This window comes from Rhinatrema bivittatum, chromosome 1, assembly GCF_901001135.1.
Source record: "Rhinatrema bivittatum chromosome 1, aRhiBiv1.1, whole genome shotgun sequence".
Lineage (NCBI taxonomy): Eukaryota > Metazoa > Chordata > Amphibia > Gymnophiona > Rhinatrematidae > Rhinatrema > Rhinatrema bivittatum.
Window position 1 is genome coordinate 408685650 of NC_042615.1, and position 21270 is coordinate 408706919.

General features: G+C 45.3%; 1 protein-coding gene across 1 annotated transcript in view; it reads right to left on the bottom strand.

The window, feature by feature from the left end:
- Window positions 1-21270, bottom strand: part of DNAH6 (dynein axonemal heavy chain 6) — a 3261518-nt gene that overhangs the window by 1915028 nt on the left and 1325220 nt on the right.

Consider the following 21270-nt stretch of genomic DNA (forward strand, 5'->3'; position numbering starts at 1 on the left):
TTACTCGGATCCACACTTGGCGAATGGTTTGAGCGATGGATTGAGCCCCTGGAGACGGAAGCGTCAGAGGAACAGGAAGAGGCAGTCAGAGCTGCCGTCCGAAGACTACTGCAAACAGAGATACATCAGTGGCTGCTGCGACAGGGGAGAAGATCTGACCAATTATCTTGTTGATCATTTATATAGGAGCGTAGAAATGTCTTCAAGGTCCGATTGGTCCTTTCGGCCTGCCCATTAGCCTGTGGATGGTAGTCCGATGTATAACTCAGGGAAATGTCGAACTTTCGACACAAGGAACGCCAGTACTTAAGAACGTGCCATAATGGGTCAGACCAAGGGTCCATCAAGCCCAGCCGCCTATTTCCAACAGTGGCCAATCCAGGCCATAAGAACCTGGCAAGTACCCAAAAACTAAGTCAATTTCATGTTACCGTTGTTGGTAATAGCAGTGGCTATTTTGTAAGTCAACTTAATTAATAGCAGGTAATGGACTTCTCCTCCAACAACTTATCCAATTCTTTTTTAAACACTAGCAATACTAACTGAACTAAGCACGTCCTCTGGCAACAAATTCCAGAGTTTAATTGTGCATTGAGTGAAGAAGAACTTTCTCCAATTAGTTTTAAATGTGCCACATGCTAACTTTATGGAGTGCCCCTAGTCTTTCTATTATCTGAAAGACTAAATAACCGATTCACATCTACCTGTTCTAGACCTCTCATGATTTTAAACACCTCTATCATATCCCCCTTCAACCGTCTTTTCTCCAAGCTGAAAAGTCCTAACCTCTTTATTCTTTCCTCATAGGGGGGCTGTTCCATTCCCCTTATCATTTTGGTAGCCCTGCTCTGTACCTTCGCCATTGCAATTATATCTTTTTTGAGATGCGGCAACCAGAACTGTACACAGTATTCAAGGTGGGGTCTCACCATGGAGCGATATGGAGACATTAAGATATTTTCCGTTTTATTCACCATTCCCTTCCTAATAATTCCCAACATTCTGTTTGCTTTTTTGACTGCCGCAGCACACTGAACTGACAATTTCAATGTGTTATCTATTATGATGCCTAGATCTCTTTCTTGGGTGGTAGCTCCTAATATGGAACCTAACATTGTGTAATTATAGCATGGGTTATTTTTCCCTATATGCATCACTTTGCACTTATCCACATTAAATTTCATCTGCCATTTGGATGCCCAATTTTCCAGTCTTACAAGGTCTTCCTGCAATTTATCACAATCTGCTTGTGATTTAACTACTCTGAACAATTTTGTATCATCTGCAAATTTGATTACCTCACTCGTCGTATTTCTTTCCAGATCATTTATAAATATATTGAAAAGTAAGGGCCCCAATATAGATCCCTGAGGCACTCCACTGCCTACTCCCTTCCACTGAGAAAATTGTCCATTTAATCCTACTCTCTGTTTCCTGTCTTTTACTTGGCTGCAAACTGTGGTCCCCGATTGGATATAATCTCCTTGGGGAGTCTGTGAAGGCGAAAGATGTTCTTCAGGAAAAGCCTTGCAAGTTCCGGGGCTGAAGGAAGGCCCGGCAAGGGGATAAAGTGACCCATTTTTGAGAAGCAGTCGATGACGACCCACATCACCGTGTTTTTCTGGAAAGAAGGAAAATCGGTAATAAAGTCCGTCAAAATGGTGGGCCAAGGCTCGATAGGTGCTGGGAGAGGCTGAAGCAAGCCCCAAGGCTTCCCCGTTGGTGGTTTTTTTTGCTGAGTGCAAGTGGGACATCAGTCCACATAGTTTCGTGAATCTTGCACCATAGTAGACCACCAATAATGCCTTCTCAGCATTTCCAGAGTCCTGGCCTGACCAGGGTGGCCTGCTAGTTTGGAGTCTTGAGCTCATTTTAAGATGCGCTCACATAACCGGCGAGGAACAACAGTCTTTTCTACAGGGACTGTGGTAGTTGCGGCCAGGGAAATACAAGCAGGGTCAATAATGAAGCTAGTAGCTTACGGGATGTCCTCAGGCTCGAATGATCTGGACAGTGCATCAGCGTGCAAGTTCTTGGAACCAGGACGAAAGCAAAGGTTAAAGTCAAACATTTCGAAGAATAAGGCCCAACAGGCCTGACAGGGGTTCAACAGTTGAGCCTCTTTGAGATGTTCGAGGTTCTTGTAGTCAGTGAAGATGGTAAACTTATGTTGTACCCCTTCCAACCAGGGGCGCCACTCCTGAAGCGCCAGTTTGACTGCAAGGAGTTCGTGGTCACTAACAGTGTAACGTTGTTCTATGGGGAAAAATGTATGCGAGTAAAATGAGCAAGGGACTAGCTTGCTCCGGCACCGATCGCTGAGGTGTCGACCTCCACGACGAATGGACATCTGGGATCCAGATGAAAGAGACAGGGACCAGAGCTGAAGGCTTCTTTAATTCTCTGGAAGGCAGCAATTGCTTTAGGTGTCCAAACTCGGGTACTGGCCCCTTTTCTAGTCATAGCAGTGAGTGGGGCAACTATGGAAGAGTAATTAGAAATGAAGCTTTGGTAATAATTGGTGAATCCTAGAAAGCGTTGTAACACCCGAAGACTACTGGCTGAGGCTAGTCACAGATTCCCTGTAGTTTTTCCGGGTCCATTGAGAATCCACGATCAGAGCTGATGTATCCCAATAAGGGTAAACTCTTCCGCTCAAACAGATATTTCTCTAGTTTTATATATAAATGATTCTCTCTCAGACATTGAAGGACGATGCGGACGTGTTCACGGTGAGATTCTATGTCCTTAGAGAAGATCAGGATGTCGTCGAGGTAGATGACCACAAAATTATACAGGAGATCTCGGAAGATTTCATTCATGAGGCGCTGAAAGACGGCTGGAGCATTACTTAGCCCAAAAGGCATAACCACATATTCGTAGTGGCCATCTTTGGTATTAAACGCCGTTTTTCAAATATCATCTGGTTGGATGCGTAACAAATTGTACGCACCTCTCAGGTCCAGTTTGGAAAAGATTTGTGCCCCTTCAAGGCGATCAAAGAGTTCGTTAATGAGGGGTAGCGGGTATTGATCCTTGCGAGTTATCACATTGAGACCCCGTAATCAATACAGGGACATAGTCCACCATCCTTTTTCTTCACAAAGAAGAACCCCACTACTGCGAGGGAGTCAGATGGATGGATAAAGCCTTTCTCTAGATTCTCTTTAATACATTCCGACATAGCCCGAGTCTCAGGCTGGGACAATGGAAAGGTTCTGCCTTTGGGAGGTGTAGTGCCCGGCAGAAGTTCAATAGGACAGTTGAACTTGTGTAACGGAGGCAAGGTATCCACTTTCTGCCTGGAGAACACATCGATGAAGTCAAAATACTGTGGAGGTAAACCTTGAAGGGTAGATGGATATCATGGGGGATACCGGGAAGCCCCAAGATTAACGGATGAGTAGAGCGTTTTAGGACGTAGAAAGATATCTCTTGCTCATGGAGGGTACCTACAGTGAGATGGATCTCCACTGTCTGGTAAGTAATGAGACCTGGAAGATGTTCCCCCTGGATAGAGGCAATATAGATAGACTCACCTCTAGGGGTTGGAGAGGTATTTTCAAGAGTTTGATGATGTCGTCCGTAATGAAGCTACCGCTCTCTCCGGTATCGAAAAGGTGTGGGCCTTGATGCCCAGGGTTACAAGCAGCAAGAGTTGAGTGCCAAAATCAGTTGCGCCCAAGCTCAGGACCCCCACCGGGCTCAGGCTTTGCAGTTTCCCGGACAGGGCAAAACTGCAGACGATGTCCAGAAGTGCCACAGTAAAGGCAGAGCCCCTCCTTTCGCCGACATAAATTTTCAGTCGGAGACAATCGCCCTCGATTCACTTCCATGGGTTCTACCGTGGAGGAAGGTGGTGGTAACGGAGTCTTTGCTGGAGTGTAGGGTGCACTTGTGGAGTGTACTGTAGGAGGGCATGGAGCCTTTACTGCTAGGTGTCTTTGCCAGAAGTGATGATCAATCCTCCCGGCAAGGGAGCACGTTTTCTAGAGACGTGGGAGTCTCACGGACAGTGAGCTCGTCTTTCAGAGCACTGGAGAGTCCACCTAGGAAGATGGCTTGCAGGCAATCTTCTGGCCACCCAAGTTCTGTGGCCAAGGTCTGAAACTCCACCGTGTATTTGGAAAGGGTCCTTGACCCTTGTCGGAGGTGGAGTAAGCTATGACTAGCAACGGCCATGTGATCTGGGTCTCCGAAGGTCTGCTTAAACAGAGCAATGAAGTCAGATAACTTGGAGAGGATGGGATCAGAAGGTTCCCATAGGGGAGAGGCCCATGCCAGAGCCTTCCCTTCCAACCAGGACAGAATGAAGGTGACTTTGGTGATCTCCTTCAAAAACGAGGGTTGTAGCGCAAACTGCATAAAGCACTGATTAAGGAAGCTACAACAGGAGCGTGGATCCCCGTTATACCTGGGAGTGCAGGAAGTGCCAAAGTTGCTTTGGGAAGCATAGTGGCCGAGAGGCCCACCGAGTTGGCCATTGCTGTATCTTGTAATTGAGAGCGCAGTTCTTCTACCGAAGAGGCCAGCGTCTCTAAGGCTTGATGATGTTGTTTCACTGTGGCAGCCAGTCCTGGTAGGGACCGGGAGGCAGGACACTCCACCGAGTCCATGGCCTTGGCAACCTGTTGCACTCGGGGGTGGACCCTTGTCCTGGGGCAGGGATGGAATGTCTCCTGAAAGGGAACAGGAGGTAACTGCCCCCAGGGCAGCAGAGCATTGGAGGAGACAGAGGCTGTGAAGAGCTTCCCCACTGGAAGCCCGAGGACCCCCAGGAGGAGCCCATAAGGACCTGGGCCGCTTGGACTTAGGTCGCAGGGTCTCCTAGGAGAATGAAAGTCCGGTGTGCTCACAGACACAGGGGGAGCGCGATCAGGTTCAAAGTCAGAGGCTGGTTGGTACAAGGAGAACTAGAACAGATTTGGAGATGACAAGGCGAGGAACAGAGCCAGAATCTGGAGACGAGGTCAGGCAGGCAAAGGTCAAGATCCAGAGGTCATTCCGAGGAGTGGTCAGCGAAGCAGGGGTCAGGCACCGGAGGTCAGATGAGGTCAAAGGCAGTCTGAGGTCTCGAGGCAGGAGGCAGACAGGCAGAAAAGTCAGGAACAAACTGAGGTCGTTGAGGCAGGCAGCAGGCAGGCAGACGAGTCAGGAACAAGCTGAGGTTGTTGAGGCAGGCGGCAGGCAGGCAGACGAGTCAGGAACAAGCTGAGGTCATTGAGGCAGGCGGCAGGCAGGCAGACGAGTCAGGAACAAGCTGAGGTCAGTACCAGTAAGACAGTCCGAGGGTACTACCTGGGTAGACGGACAGATGAACACAGGAACAAGCAGGATTCAGCAACAAGTCAGGAACGGAACTGGAACAGAAGGATCCTGGAACGAGACTAGGAGCAAGCAGGAACAAGCGCAGAGGCAATCTCAGAACAAACCAACCCGATTATCAAGGCAAGGAAGCAGAGGCAGGAACTTCTTTATATCGAGGGATCAATCAGGGGATGCTATGGAGCTAAGACCCGCCCTTGGCCCTACATGAGTCTGGCCAGTCCGCACGCACGCGTATGGGCGTGGCTAACATGGCAGAGGATGCCGAACCTTAGCGTGGGGCCTGGCGCGCAGTGGAAGGCCCGGCGCTTGGCGCCATGGGACACTGGGGCCTAACAGGGCTGGCAACTACCGCAAGGGAGGTCGTCCCGGGACCTGCTGTGGAACTATGAAGGTGAGCGGTCCCGTGTGCGGGACGGCCGCGGGCGGGGCACGTAACAATTTGAGGGCATATGTACACGTTAATAGGAAATTGTGCCTACAAGTACACGCGGATAGCAAATACTTGTTTATGTTTAAAAATTGACATGTCCATGTTCACACACCTGCAAATGTGCACACATGTGCATCTGCACATGGCTTTTAAAATTACCTTTATGATTTTAAGACATTATGCAGGTTGCAACATTTTGTATTGTGAAGTAATTTATGAATGATAAATAGTATCTTCATTGAGAATGCAACCAGTGAAGTCTATAAAAGCGAGGGAAATATGTTCGTAAGATTTCATCCCAAAGATTAATTTAAACTTTTAAATAAGAACACCTGAGTGCCTAGCTGTATGCAGTATAATTGAGTGAAGAATGATAATTTAATTGGTGAGAAAAGAACATAAGGCTTGTGATACTAGGTCAGACCAAGGGTCCATCAAGCCCAGTATCCTGTTTCCAACAGTGGCCAAGCTAGATCTCAAGTACTTGGCAAGATCTCAAAAGGTAGATAGATTCCAAGCTGCTTATCCCAAGAATAAGCAGAGGATTTCTGCAACTCTACCTTACTAATTGTTAATGGACTTTTCCACCAGGAACTTGCCAAACTTTTTTTTAAGCAAAGCTATACTAATAGCTTTCAACATATTCTCTGGCAACAAATTACAGAGCTTAATTATGGAGAGATGTGTTCATGGAGCTTGGTGCCAGAAAGTAAACAGGCAGCTGCATTTTGCACCAGTTAAAGCAGCCAGAATGCGGATTGAGACAAAACAGAATAAAGAGAACTGCAGTAATCTAAACCTGTTAATATTAAAGACTGAAGAACTGTATGGAAGGTGGTATCATCTAAGAGTTGCTAGACATGTTTTAAAAAATGTAGTTTGTAGAATGATGTTTTTTTTATGGTTAAACAATTTTATTAGGTTTATATCATATAAATACAACACTAAGGAGGGGTTGACTCTGGTCCCTCCTCAGATTGTCAGTACATTGATACAACAACCCAAAAAAAAAACTTCCCCCTTTCCCCCCCCTACACAGAGTTTTATGACTCCCCCCAAAAAAAAACTTCAACTTAGATAAGCTAATCATTAACTACAAGGCTATGTGCCCGATGCGTTAAAGAAAAAAAGATTCCTCCAAGCCCAAAATGATGGATTGTCCGGAGACCTCCAAACTGAAAGAATCACTCTCTTCCCCCCCAGACTTCCTTTATGCAGGAGCATGCGTGAACCAGGATCGCGGATGCGAATCGGCGATATACACCCAAATAACAACCACAATGGGGTAATAGGAATTGCAACATCCAGCAATTCTGCCACATAACCGGCAACCTTGCGCCAGAAGCGTTGTCTTACCGGACATGTCCAAAAAACATGGGATAAAGTCCCCTGATGACTCCCACAAAGGGGACAGTCAGAAGAGGACGCTATAGTTTGTTGAAAAGTAGCCTGTGGCGACACATAAGCCCTACTCAAAAATCTATATTGCAGCTCTCTATATATTATTTGAGATCCTGGTTACACGAGGAAAGCAAGTCTGTAAAATAGCCTGGGTAAGAACAAAATCCCTGTCCTTATTCCAACGGGTTTCCAATGTTATACACACATTCATTTCCATGCTTTTTTGTAATTTTTTATAATACTGAGAGAGAGACGGGGCCCGTGCCCTCGCAAAACCAAATATATCATCTAAAGCATGGCACACTGAGGGATCCCTGTAAGTGGTAGGTATTGCTCGTAAATAGTGTGTGATTTGAATAAATGGAAACGCATGTGTGATGCCAAAGCCGTAGTTAGCTTGAAAATCCTTAAAGGAAATGATGTCCCCTGTAGTTGTCCACAAGTGTCCCAAGTGTGTAATACCTCTATCTTCCCTTCTCCTAAAAGGTAAAGATTGAGTACCGGGAGTGAAATCTAGATTCCCCACTACTGGGAGGAAATAGGCACACCGAGCAGGTAATGTTAATTGCTTCATCAGTCGTCACCAAGTCTGTCTCAGTGGGTGTATCAACACTGTCTTCATCAAGAATGACGGAAGGAACGCCACCAAAGATTGAAGAACATAGGCCGGCGCTACTGGAAATGTCAAAGCAGCGTCTGCATAGAACGGGGCATGGGCAGAGGTAGCCATGATCCAGTCTCTGACCAATCTTAAATTGCAAGCCGTATTATAAGCAACTAAGTCAGGGACTCCCAACCCTCCCTTGCCCCACCTCAATCTCAACCAAGCTAATGGGATACGTGCTTTCCCCCCTCTCCAGAGAAACTTCCGAATTGCGCTATCTAACCGCTGAATGTCCGTATTCTTTAATACCAACGGGAGATTTTGAAGAAGATAAAGCCAGCGGGGTAAAATAGTCATTTTAAACAGGTTTACCCGGCCCACCAAGGAAAGAGGCAATTTGCTCCAAGTAGCCAACCTATCTATGGTGCTCCGTAGCTTCTGGGGTATGTTAGCCTGATATACACATTCAGGATCAGCGGGCAATGTGACTCCCAAATAGGATAAAGAATCGCCGGCCCATTGCAAGGGGAAAGATCCAGGCCAATTAGCTATAAGAGTATGCGGGTATGCGGGTAAGCTAAAACCGAGGATTTAGATTCATTCAGACGGAGGCCCGAGAACCGTCCCAATTCCTCTATTGTAGTCAATAAAGGGGGTAGGGAGTTCAAGGGATCAGTAATAAAAACCAGCAGATCGTCGGCAAAGGCAACTGCTTTAAATATGCGGGAACCAAACCGCACCCCTCTTATGATACGATTTTGATGAATAGCTAATAGTAGTGGTTCCAATTGTAAGATAAATAATAATGGGGATAGCGGGCAACCCTGCCTAGTACCTCTGGTCACAGTAAAGGGCTGCGATTGTGCTGCGATTGTGCGCCATTCGCCCATATGATTGCACGTGGATCCCTATATAATAACCTCACCGCTTGGAGAAAAAAACCATCGAACCCCATTTGCCCCAATATAGAAAATAAATATTGCCACTCTACTCTATCAAACGCTTTTTCTGCGTCAAAACTGATAACTAAATGAGGTTGGTCCAGTGTGCCGACAGATAGTCTGAGCAATCAATACCCGACGGATATTAGCCAGAGCATACCTTTGTCGAACAAACCCAACTTGATGGTCGCCTACTAGTGATGGTAAAATAGTAGCCAAGCGCTCCGCCAAGATTTTGGCCAATATTTTATGATCTACATTTAGCAATGAGATCGGATGATATGACTCCGGCCGCAGAGGGTCCTTCCCCGCTTTTGGTATTAAAGTAATTAATGCTAAATTGTCGTTAGGGGGAAATGAACCACCCTGAATCAGTTCAGTGTAAGTCGCTGCCAAGGGTTTTGCTACTTGATCTACTACCGTTTTAAAAAATTCCGCCATGTAACCATCCGGGCCTGGTGTCTTGAACTTACGCAAACCCTTTATCACCTTGACCACCTCCTCTGCTTCTATGGGTTGATTAAGTATTTCCTGTTGGGCTGATGTCAAAGAAGGAAGGGGCAATTTGGAGCAATACGCAGCACTAGCCTCGTCTGACCCTCCACCAGAAGTGTATAAAGCCGAATAAAATTCCCGAAACCCTTCCAAAATACCGGGTGTGTCGCGGATCACTTTATTAGATGCGACACATGTGTAAAATCCTGCTCCCCTGGATGAAGTAGCCGCCAAGCGTATAATAAATGAAGTGTGCGTTCTAACAATTGAGGACCTCTGCCCATGCCCCGCTCCCTCACCCGAGTGGCCGAAGCATCCATGACAGCATCCCGTACCGTGTTGAAGTCACCTCCGATTATCAAAATCTCATTTAAATATGGAATTAAATGTGCATTTAGTTCATGAAAAAACTTTGGGCTATATGTGTTCGGTACATACACATTGCATAGGACTACTGTCTTACCCCACAGCTCCGTGATTAGGATGAGATACCTACCCTGAGGGTCCACTATCTCCCTGTGAATTTTAATGGGAAGCATTTTATGTATTAAAATGGCCACACCAGCGGTCCTCAATGTAGCCGAGGCACTGTGCACCTCTCCCACCCAGTCTCGACGTAACTTAGCATGCTCTACCACTGAGAGATGTGTCTCCTGTAAGTAAGCCACCATCGTTGATTTTTTCTTCAACAGGGAAAGTATTTTAGAGTGCTTTATGGGTGAAGTTATCCCACAAACATTCCAAGAAACAAATTTTGTGGAATAACTCAGTGCAGAATGCAAAGTGAAAATACAGCAAAGAGAGTACAATAAAATTCGGCAGGAAGCCCCCCCAGCCAGGTCTCCCCCCAATGATCTCCAAGGCGCCAAAACATTTTACAGCAATGCATAATAAGAAGACATAGCACTTGTATACATCTCCCACATCTGGCAATTCAAGTTCCCATCCCCTCTGTGTGATCCCCCCCCCTTTCATCCCCCTCGTACCAACCCTCCCCCTACCTCTGCCCCTCCCCCCACCAAATTTCCTTCCCCCGTCCCCTCCCTTCCCCTCCCCAAGGCTCCAAGCCTATTCTCCTGACCCTTCCACTTCTTTCCCCTCACCCTGGCTTCCATGAAGGAAGCAGAAGATCACGTTTAATGTGTCCAGTACCTCACCCCACCTTCTCCCCACCTTGCTACTTTACCCTACTTCAAACCTCCCATGATGAAACCCCTCTTTAAAAAGCCCAAAACACCAACCTAACCCCCCGTGTTCCTGTGTCCCACAGGTTCCCTGCAATATTAACAACGAAAGACAAACAGTATAGAAAAAAGAACAGCAATACATAACCAGGCCCCACTAAAAAAAAGGCCATAAAAAAACACAACCAACTATGGGTCTCTCATATTGTCTCCAAAAACACTCTTAAAGACTATCTCCCCAGAGGTCCGTAGCACCCATCCTTCGCCGCAGGAACTCAGATTTTGAAGCACTGCAATTAAATGCAGTAATAAGAGGTAATATTTCAAGGTTGATATACTGGTATGTCCCTTCTGGAATCCAGTTCTTAGTTAGAAAAAATACAATTAAACCACCCCCCCCCCCCCAAGTCCACAGCCAAGGAATGTGTGACTTCTTGGGAAAATATGCAGGGAAGCGAAACAGAAATGGCACACCATTGGTTTAAGTCTCAGTCCACTGGGTTATGCCGCGCCTGCCAACCGAACTAGATCAAGCCTTGAAAAAAAAAAACAAACAAACTGCAAAATTCCCACTTTCTCTCGGATCTATTCCAAAAAAATTATTTCCCCGAAACAGTAAAGGAGATCATCATAAGTTCAATGAGTCAGTACTTATATATCCAGAGACCAAATATTATGCTGTAAAAGGAATTCCCCACCCCTTTACCAATATTGATGTGAGTACAGAAAAAAGTTAAAAAAAAAAAACCCCAGCCAATGCTTAGAAATGAGAACTCCATAAACAGAATGTATTTTTCTGTGGAAACCATCCAGGTATCCTGGGTTCGCCAGAACCCTCGGTCTTACCTCATGCCGGACCCACACATCAGCCCAAGCCAGACCCCGGACCTCAAAGGGAGCTTGAAAGAGTAAAAATTGAGAAAGGAGAGAAAAAAAATCATGGGTGTAGCGAGTCCACAAATTTCCGTGCTGTCTCCACAGTGTCAAATGTATGGACCTGATCTTGGTGCCATATCTTCAAGCGGGCTGGGAACAAGAGTGCGAACTTAATACCACGATTGTGCAGATCAGAGCACACTGGTGAGAAACCCCGCCTGGCTTCCGACACTGACGCTGAGAAGTCCTGAAATATTCTGATGGGATGTGATTGGTAATGTAACTCCCGCTTGGATCTTGATGCCCGCCAAAGCTCTGCCTTATGAGCGGAATTTAATATTTTTGCGATCTCTAATCTGGGGCGCCCTGACGACGACGCACGTGCCCCTAGTCTGTGTGCCCGCTCCACTACCAGCATACCCTGCAGATGAGGCAGTGCAAGCACCTCTGGGAGCCAGGTTTCCAGGAGGGAACACAGAGAGCATTCCTCTACCGCTTCTGGAAAACCCAGGAATCTTAAATTGTCACGACGCGCTCTATTTTCCAGCTCTTCGACTTTCATCTGCAGGGCCTGAATATTTTTGTCTCCAGCCACCATTTTGCTTTGTGCCACCTCCACAGCCTCCTCCAGCCCCGATATCCTGGCTTCTGCTGTTTCTAAGCGGGGGGGGGGGGCAGCGCTGCCAGCGAATCCCTCACCTCCCCCAGCTGAGCAGTGATCAAAGACAGCTTCTCTTCCAACGCCTCCCGGACTGCCTCTTTAATCTCGGCGATCGTGAGCGGGGCGAGGGGGGAGGGAGACTCACCCTCTGTTGCGGCCGCCATTTTATTTTCGGGAGCGGGCACTTTTTCTTTCTCTTTTTTCGTGCCTTTAGAGGTCATAAGGGTCCGCGATTTCCCCCGATTCTGAGCCACCGGCATGCACTCTATCCCCTGCTGTAGTTAAAATCGCTGTGCTCAATTGCTCCGCGGTCCGATGTAACGCGATTGGCGGGGCGAGGCTGGAGCCAGAAGAAAGCACATCCTTCCGGCTACCACATCACGTGATCCTCCGAGGCAGATTGAATGTGAGAGTGCATGTTTAATTTAGAATCACTAGATTACATACAGTATTAGAGACATTTATGTTTATGTTATCTAATGAGATATGATTTGGAATATTGTCAAAAGGAGGGCTGCCAAAAATCATTATTTCAGTTTTAGATACATTTAAACTCACTTTACTGTGCAATAACCATGATTTAACTGAGAATAAACAGAGTGTAATGAATTTTAGTGTGGAGTTCCAATCCTGCCATGTAGGAAAGAAAAACTGAATATCATCTGTGCATATTCGGTAAGAAACTCCTAATGTGGAAAGTAATTGACATGTCAGAGAACATAAGAACATAAGGCTTGTGATGCATATATTGAACAATGCTGCAGACAGAGACTACTCTTGGGGTAATCCAGTGTTTAATGGACACCAAGAGGAGATGGCAGAATTTATGTGAATTTGCTGAGTTTGGTTTAACAAGTACGATTTGAACCAGAAATAAACTGTACCAGACAGACCAATGCAGAAAAGTCACGATAGTAAAATTTCATGATTAATAGTATTGAAAGCAGTGAAAAGATTGAGAAAAATAGAAATGTAAGAGGTACCAGAATCAAAACCGCAGAGTATGATGCCAGTACTGGATAGACGAAGTGTTTCAGTACTGTGGTTGGGTCTGAATCCAAATCGATACTGATCGAGGATGGAATGTTGTTCAAGATAGTCAGTAAGTTGTTTTAAGACTACGGATTCAATGATTTTTGATAAAAATGGTAAGGCAGAGATAGAAAGTTTTTATAGTCAGGACTAGTGTTAGCGGAATTCTTTGGTATTGAGAGTGATTATGGCAGTTTTTAAAGAAGAAAAGTCCCCAAGGATAAGGATGAGTTAACAATATGAGCAATAGGCAGGGTGATATCATTCTTAATGAGTTTAAGCAAAACAGTGGAGCAAGGAGAGAATGGATAAGTAGATGACTTAGGGGGTTATTTTCTATCCCTATCGCACCTGATAGCTAGACCGGGGCGGAGTTGGGGCGGCGTCGGTACCGGAAAAGGAGGAGTCGGGGCGGCTTCGGGGCAGACGCTGCAGAAACTTTGCTGGTGGTGATAAGGTAAGACCCCTTATCAGTGCCAGTAGTGCGCCCAATAGCACCACCTTTTACTATGGTGCTATTGGGTGTGAAAGCCGGTAGCAATAACACCGCGGTGGTGCGATCGCTGCTGGCTTTTGCAGGCGCTACCCCTGCTTTGCACTCCCGGCCCCCGTTAGTGCCGGGATTCACAAACCAGTGCAAAGATAGACAATTCAGGCCTTAATTTCTTATATAATATGAATAATTTCTGTGCTAGCTATGCTTTTGAAACTTTCCCAAATATGAATTGGAGGAACATTGGGTATGTTTGGTATAGAATCAAAAAAAGTACTAATTATATTTTGAATCTTTAATTCACAATTATTTTTAAAGGAATCACGTAGTTCATGGGAAGGACTAGCTTTGGGGTAGTTGCATATTGCATTGTTTTGTCTAGTAATCGATTTAACAATATTGAAAAGGACTTTGGGATTATTATTGGCTTGTAAAATATGGTTGAATAGTAGGATTTCTTTGCTGTATTAATCAGTGTACGATAGATCAAAGAGATGAAAAAGATTTAAGTTAATTTTGTTCTTTGTTTTTTTTCAAGCATATTCTCGCTTTCAAAGTCATCTTTTCTGTAAGGCCAAGGTGTGGGTATACCAGGGGGCATATGAGGTTCTGATATGAGAAAGTTTTTGAACAGGAGCAATCTTATTCATGGTGTGGGTTAATGCTGTATCCCATGTAATAACCATACGCAGGCCAATTCGGTATGGTGCGCTCAGCCGAGCGCACCATTTAGCACCCGTTTGGCCCTGCGTTTTTCAACGTGCGTCTATTACCCCTTATACTGTAAGAAATAATAGTGCCTTGAAAACGCACGGCCAAACTCGCGAAAACTAACAGCGCTCATCACATGCAAATGCATGTTGATGAGCCTTTTAGTTAGTCACCCGAGATACTGAAAGTAAAGGAATAGATTTTAAGAACTTGCGCGCGGGCGTCCATGTGTGCGCCCTACCCGGCGCCACACATGGACACCTGATTTTATAATATGCATGCGCAGGTGCGCGCATGTTATAAAATCAGGGGTCAGCGCGTGCAAGAGGGTGGACAGTAGTGCATCCTGTTCCTTCACAGGCTGCTCCAATTTAGGAGCGGCCTGTGAAGAACTTCCCTTCACCCTACTCTATTCTTCCTACCCCTTCCCCTAACCTTCCCGCCCCCTAGCCCTATTCTAACCCCCCCATTCCTTTAACTTACTGTTTGCGCCTGCCTTGGGGCAGACGTAGGTTGCGTACGCCGATATCCTGCTGGCACGTGATCCCCCAGCACAGTGGTAAATGGCTGTTTTGCCAGAGACCTCTAGCTCTGCGCCACCCCCTGGACTGCCCCTTTTTTGAAGGCCCGTTGTGCGTAAATCCTCCAAATTTACACGCATAGGCGTTTTAAAATCTACCCCAAAATGTGCAGTCAAGCCGCACATTTTACTCTCAGAAATTAACGCTTGCCCAAAGGCAGGCGTTAACCATAGACAGGATTGGTACAGAAAAGCAGAAAAAAATGCTTTTCTGTACACCCTCTGACTTAATATCATAGCGATATTAAGTCGGAAGCCCCAAAAATAAAAAAAAAATTAAAAGTTCATGGAAATAAAAAATCTGCCCATGGCTGTCAGCGTGTTCGAAAACCGATGGCAATAAAATTAAGTGTCGGTTGTCGGACCCACTAACAGCCGCCTCTTTATTAGCGCGGGCCCTAATTTAAATACAAAATCGCATGCCCAGCAGAGATGCCTGGCCGCGTCAGGAGAGCAGGCACTCAACACGGAGCACCGGCTCTCCCGCACTTTTTAATGAAACGGTCTGATTGTATCGGTATTAGACATATCAGAGTTCAAAGGAAGAAATGTATCTTTGAAGATTAGTGGATCAGCATTTTTTTGTTTAAGAATGTATTCATGTGGTTTCTGAAGGTTTGGCAGAAAAAGAATTACATTTAATTCAAATATTAATTAGATAGTGATCAGACCAAGGAATGGCGGTAGTGGGAATCATAGAAGAATCACAATAAAAGGATCAAGAGTTAAGAAAAAATAAATCTAAAATATTACCAGCTTTGTGAGTTGGTACAGTGACATATTGATGCCAATCTAAAGACGTGTTCAGTAGCGTGGGACAGAGGAATCTGATCAACATGCAAATTAAAATCACCTATAATGATATTTTTTTCAGGGTATGGGAGAGATGTAGCTAAATATTCAATAAGCGGAGAACAGTTTTGAGCTAATAGTCCAGGAGGGCAATAAACCAGACAGAGGTTAAAGTCTTAACGGCTAAGTAGCAGTACTTCAAATGGTTGTGGTAATGTAGGCTGAGAAACAGAAAATGTGAACGTTCAATGTGCGGCAGTCAAAAAAGCAAACAGAATGTTGGGAATTATTAGAAAAGGAATGGTGAATAAAACGGAAAATGTCATAATGCCTCTGTATCGCTCCATGGTGAGACCGCACTTTGAATGCTGTGTGCAATTCTGGTCGCCGCATCTCAAAAAATATATAGTTGTGATGGAGAAGGTACAGGGAAGGGTGACCAAAATGATAAAGGGGGATGGAACAGCTCCCCTATGAGGAAAGACTAAAGAGATTAGGACTGTTCTGCTTGGAGAAGAGACGGCTGAGGAGGGATATGATAGAGGTGTTTAAAATCATAAGAGGTCTAGAATATGTAGATGTGAATCGGTTATTTAGTCTTTCGGATAATAGAAGGACTAACATGAACTTAGCATGTGGCACATTTAAAACTAATCGGAGAAAGTTCTTTATCACTCAACACACAATTAAACTCTGGAATTTGTTGCCAGGGGATGTGGTTAGTGCAGTTAGTGTAGCTGGGTTTAAGAAAGGATTGGATTAGTTCTGTTACGGCTATGGCTGCTGTGCAACCGCCTCACCACCAGGGGTCCCTCAAGAGCAGGCTCTCCTGACTGGCCCAGTCCATCTTCCTTGTTTTCTCTATGTTCTGGACTTCCCCTTATAACCCTGCCTGGCAGTTCCCTCGCTGTTTCGGCATCGAGCTCGCCTGCTCTAGCCTTCCTTGCTTGCTGTGCGTGTGGTCTTGGACCTTGCTTTGCCTTGCCTTGCGCTGTGTGTGGCCTTCGGGCCTTCTATCCTGCTTTGCCTTGCCTTGCACTGTGTGTGGCCTTCGGGCCTTCTACCCTGCTTTGCCTTGCCTTGCACTTTGTGTGGCCTTCGGACCTTCTACCCTGCTTTGCCTTGCGCTGTGTGTGGCCTTTGGGCCTTCTATCCTGCTTTGCCTTGTCTTGTGCTGTGTGTGGCCTTCGGGCCTTCTACCCTGCTTTGCCTTGCCTTACGTTGTGTGTGGTCTTCGGGCCTTCTGCCCTGCCTTGCCTTGCTTACTGCGCGTGCGGTCCTTGGGCCCTCTGCCCAGCCGTGTGAGTTAGGCCTCCGGGCCCTCTGCTCTGCCGTGTGAGTGAGGCCTTCGGGTCCGCTGTCCTACTGTGTGCGTGTGGGGCCTCCTGGCCTGCTGCCCTGCTGTGTGTGTGGCCTTCGGGCTCTCTGCCTTGCCGTGCGTGTGTGTGGCCTTTGGGCTTTCTGCCTTGCCGTGCGTGTGTGTGTGTGTGGCCTTCAGGCTCTCTGTCTTACTACTAGGTGCCCTGACCCAGCCTGGACTCTGACCCTGTTGCCTGCCTTGACCCAGCCTGGATTTTGACACTGCTCCCAGCCATCCCTATCTCTCTCCACCTGGAGCCACCCTTCTGGGTGGTGTTCACAACACCAGAACACAGCCCGAGCGTAACAAGTTCTTGGAGGAGAGGTCCATTACCTGCTATTGATTAAGTTGACTTAGAAAATTGACACTGCTATTACTTGCAACAGTGACATGGGATAGACTTAGTTTTTGGGTACCTGCCAGGTTATTATGGCCTGGGTTGGCCACTATTGGAGATAGGATGCTGGGCTTGATGGACACTTGGTCTGACCCAGTATGGCATGCTCTTATGTTCTTATGCATTTGTAAAAATTAACGAGTCCCCTGTCTCTACCATAGGTATGAGGAAAATGATGGCATGTATAATTCGGGGGGCAACATACATTTAATAGGGAAACATCACTGTTAAGAGTCCATGATTCAGTAATGCATAAACAATTAGGTTTAGAATCGGCAAGTAAATCATAAATTATAGGAGCTTTCTTAGAAATAGAACGAGCATTAACTAAATCTATAGAGAAAGTGTTGGCGATCACAGGACTCTGAGTGGCTTGTAATGGGATATATATGAGGTCACATCTGGGTCTGGAAAAATGATGTTTGGGATGCAGATCTCCATACCGACTTAGACCAATGATAGTTGAAATGAACATATTAAAGGAGAAGAGAATTAACCCAAAAATTGACAAATAAAGTGGTGTGCACCTAGCTTGATGGACTCTCAACCTGGGTAACATCTTGAGAGAACATTATACAAATCTTATCTTTGTGTGAGTTTACTCACTCCGAAAGTCATCAAATCTTCACAAGAATGTACTGTTCTGTTCATGCGCCTCACTCTGCATTTCAAAGTAGCCCCTAAACCCTACACTACTTCCTAAACCTCACCTCGAATTACTAGGTGGGCCTCCTATAGGAGAGTTCCCCCTCCAGTAGTGGTAGGTAGGAATTGTGGTATTAACGCAAAATGCAAAAAAGTTATCACACTCTGTGGTACTACCTATGCAAAGCGCTAAGATAGTGTACATTGTAATAAATAGGCTATTACCAAAAAACATACCCCTCTAACTATTGCATGCAATAGTTTGATGAATCTAGCCCTAAGCTGTTTTTAGGGGAGCTTACTGAAATAGTAGCAATATTTTCTGGAGTTTTCAATTAAATCAATTACATATTTCAATAATGGTTGTCCATTAAACAAGTTGTACATTATGCATTGCTTAAATCTATATAAATAAAAATGTTAAATAGTTTGGACAAAATCACTAATCTCCGAAACCACTGAACCGATTGCTTTCAAATTTGGACACAATCTTCATTTCGCATACAGGAAGGTTCTTCTGTACTTACATTACAGATATGTCACGCCTGTGACAGGTAAAATAGGTTTAAAGATTTTTTCTAGAAAACAGCGACATCTGCTGGACGTAAGCGCCATCTGTTACACCTTACACTAACTAACACACACTACACTAATCATTTTGCAAGTCCAGTTCCACGTTTCACTTCCATTTTAACACATTCGCGCACTTTTTTCGCTGGAAGATAACTATTTCCTTTACAGATAAAATACACCCACCACCCTCCTCACACCCCCCACACACATGCCAAATTGATTTACTTCCCACAGCCTCCCAACACACACAAAACCACCCTCCTCACACCCCCCACACAATGCCAAATTTATTTACTTCCCAGACCCTCCCAACACACTCCACCGACTGACATTTTTATCAGGTCTCGGGCAGGCGCGCGCATGTTATAAAATCCAGGGTCAGAGCGCGCAAGGGGGTGCACCTTGCGCACGCCGAGCCACGCTGCCTTCCACAGTTCACTCCCAGTCCTCGGAGGGAACTTCCCTACCCCCCCACACCACCTTCCCTTCCCCTAACTCTCCCGCCCCCCAGCCCTAAGCTAAACCCCCCCTAAAAAAATTAACTTACAAGTTACGCCTGCCTTGGGCAGGCGCAGGTTGCGCGTGCAAGCTGAGTGACGGAGCGCGATCCCGGGCACAGCGGTAAATGGCCACTGTGCCTGGAGTCTCCGGCCCCCGCCCATGCCACGCCCACACCCCAGGGCTTTACGCGCGCCACCGGGCCTTTTGAATATAGGCCCTACGCGCAAAGGGCTTTTAAAATCTGCCCCAAACTTAACATCACTTTCTCAGTATTAACTAAACACTATTATTCTTCTATAGAACCAATGTATTAAGGAATTTACACAGGTACAGAAATGAAAGCTCTCGGCATATTGCAATCCGATTTCTAAAAAAAGATATCTCCTCCATATTTATTATGAATAGAACAACACCCTCTCCTTCTTTCTTATTTTTCTTTTTTCCCTGTTTATCTTTTTCTGTCTACTTTTTCAGTCTTTAATGGACTATGCTAACAGATATTATGTTTTTTTGTTAATGCATGCAAACAATTGTTCGTTATTCTTTCTGGCCATTTATGCTCACAGCTGTTTTCCATTGATATGTTCCATATTTAATCATTTGTGAGATTTCCATGTCTTCTTAATATCTATTTTTTAAAAATATAAATATTATTTTTGATTTTACTTCTTATTTTTGCATAGCATAGTAATAAAGATATGTTTTAAATATGAATGTTTATAAAAATAGTTTGTGTAGGGTTTATAAGTCTATTAAAAGTATATAAAATATACTATTGTATATATAATTAAAATTATTGTGTATTTTTTGTAGCCAGTAATGCAGCCCATATTGTAGGCAAAACTTGGCCAGAGTCAGGCGATTTGAATTATCTATATGTGAATTGTTCAAATTTTGATCTCCGTAATAAACTCACTCCTACAACTAAAATGACAAATCTACATTTTTTACCAGCTTCCTGGGTCTTATAGACCATCTTCCAAACTACTTTTTGGGACCGGGGGGGCAGGACATCTTCCGCTGAAGCCACAGTTCAGATTGATGAGGGGGGGAGAGATCCAGGTGAATCTCAGTGAATACTGAAGCAAAGAATGAATTTAGGTCTCTCTACTATGGCTTTGTCATCCCTAAGTGCTCCTTTTACCTCTTGATCATCTAATGGTCCAACTGACTCCCTCGCAGGCTTTTTACCTCAAATATACCTGAAAACGTTTTTATTATGAGATTTTGCTTCCATGGCAAGCTTCTTTTTAAATGCTCTCTTTGCCTTCCTTATCAATGCTTTGCATCTGATTTGCCAGTGCTTATGCTGTTTCCTGTTTTCTTCTTTCAGATCCCTTTTCCATTTTTTGAAAGATATTATAACCTCTCTCACCTAACCTTTCAACCATGCCAGAAGTTGTTTAGCCTTCTTTTCACCCTTTTCTAATGCAGGGAATACATCTGTTCTGAGTTTTAAACAACATCCATGCCTGAGCTAAACTGTTACGGCCAAATTTTCAAAGGCCTGTGCGCGTAAAACCTGGGTTTATATACGCGGCCGGGTCTTGGGTGCACCGCGTGCATTTTCAAACAGGCCCAGCCATGTGCATAAACTTTGCACACAAGTGCCAGGCCTCTTCAGAGGGCCGGGCTGGGGGGCAGGGTCTGGGTGGGGAGGGGCAGGCCAGGGTAGCGCTATTGTGTGCTGTCCCAGTGAAGCATGCACTGGCCAGCGCACTTTGTTGCTTCTGCTCCTGAGGAGCAGTAAGTAAAAAAATTAAAAAATTTGGGGTAGCTAGGTAGGTATTAGGGGTCGGGGTGGAAATGTGAAAGGGAAGGAAGGCTAGGTAGGGGGGGTAGGGAATTCCCCTCCCAGTCTTCTCCTTAACTGGAGCAGACTGGTAAGGTTCTGGGGGAGGCCCAATTGCGTCGCCATATGTACTTACGCAAAATTTGGCACCCCTGCACACGCCGCATGCACATGCGTGTGTGGATTATAAAACCCATTGTGCATGTGCGTGTGATCCACTGATTTTATAACATGTGCATGCTGGTGTGTGCATGTTATAAAATCTGTGGGTCCATGTGTGCGTGATTCCTGGAGCGCACACACACCTTTTAAAATCTATCCCTTAACCTTTGCAGTTGCTACTTTCATTTTTTTTTCAAACATATTTATTAGATTTTATAAGAAATATAGATTCAGAAAATCATATTGAACAATATCAAGTATAACATCAACAAAAGAGCATTGCCACAAGAATGTTTGCATATCCCAAATTCT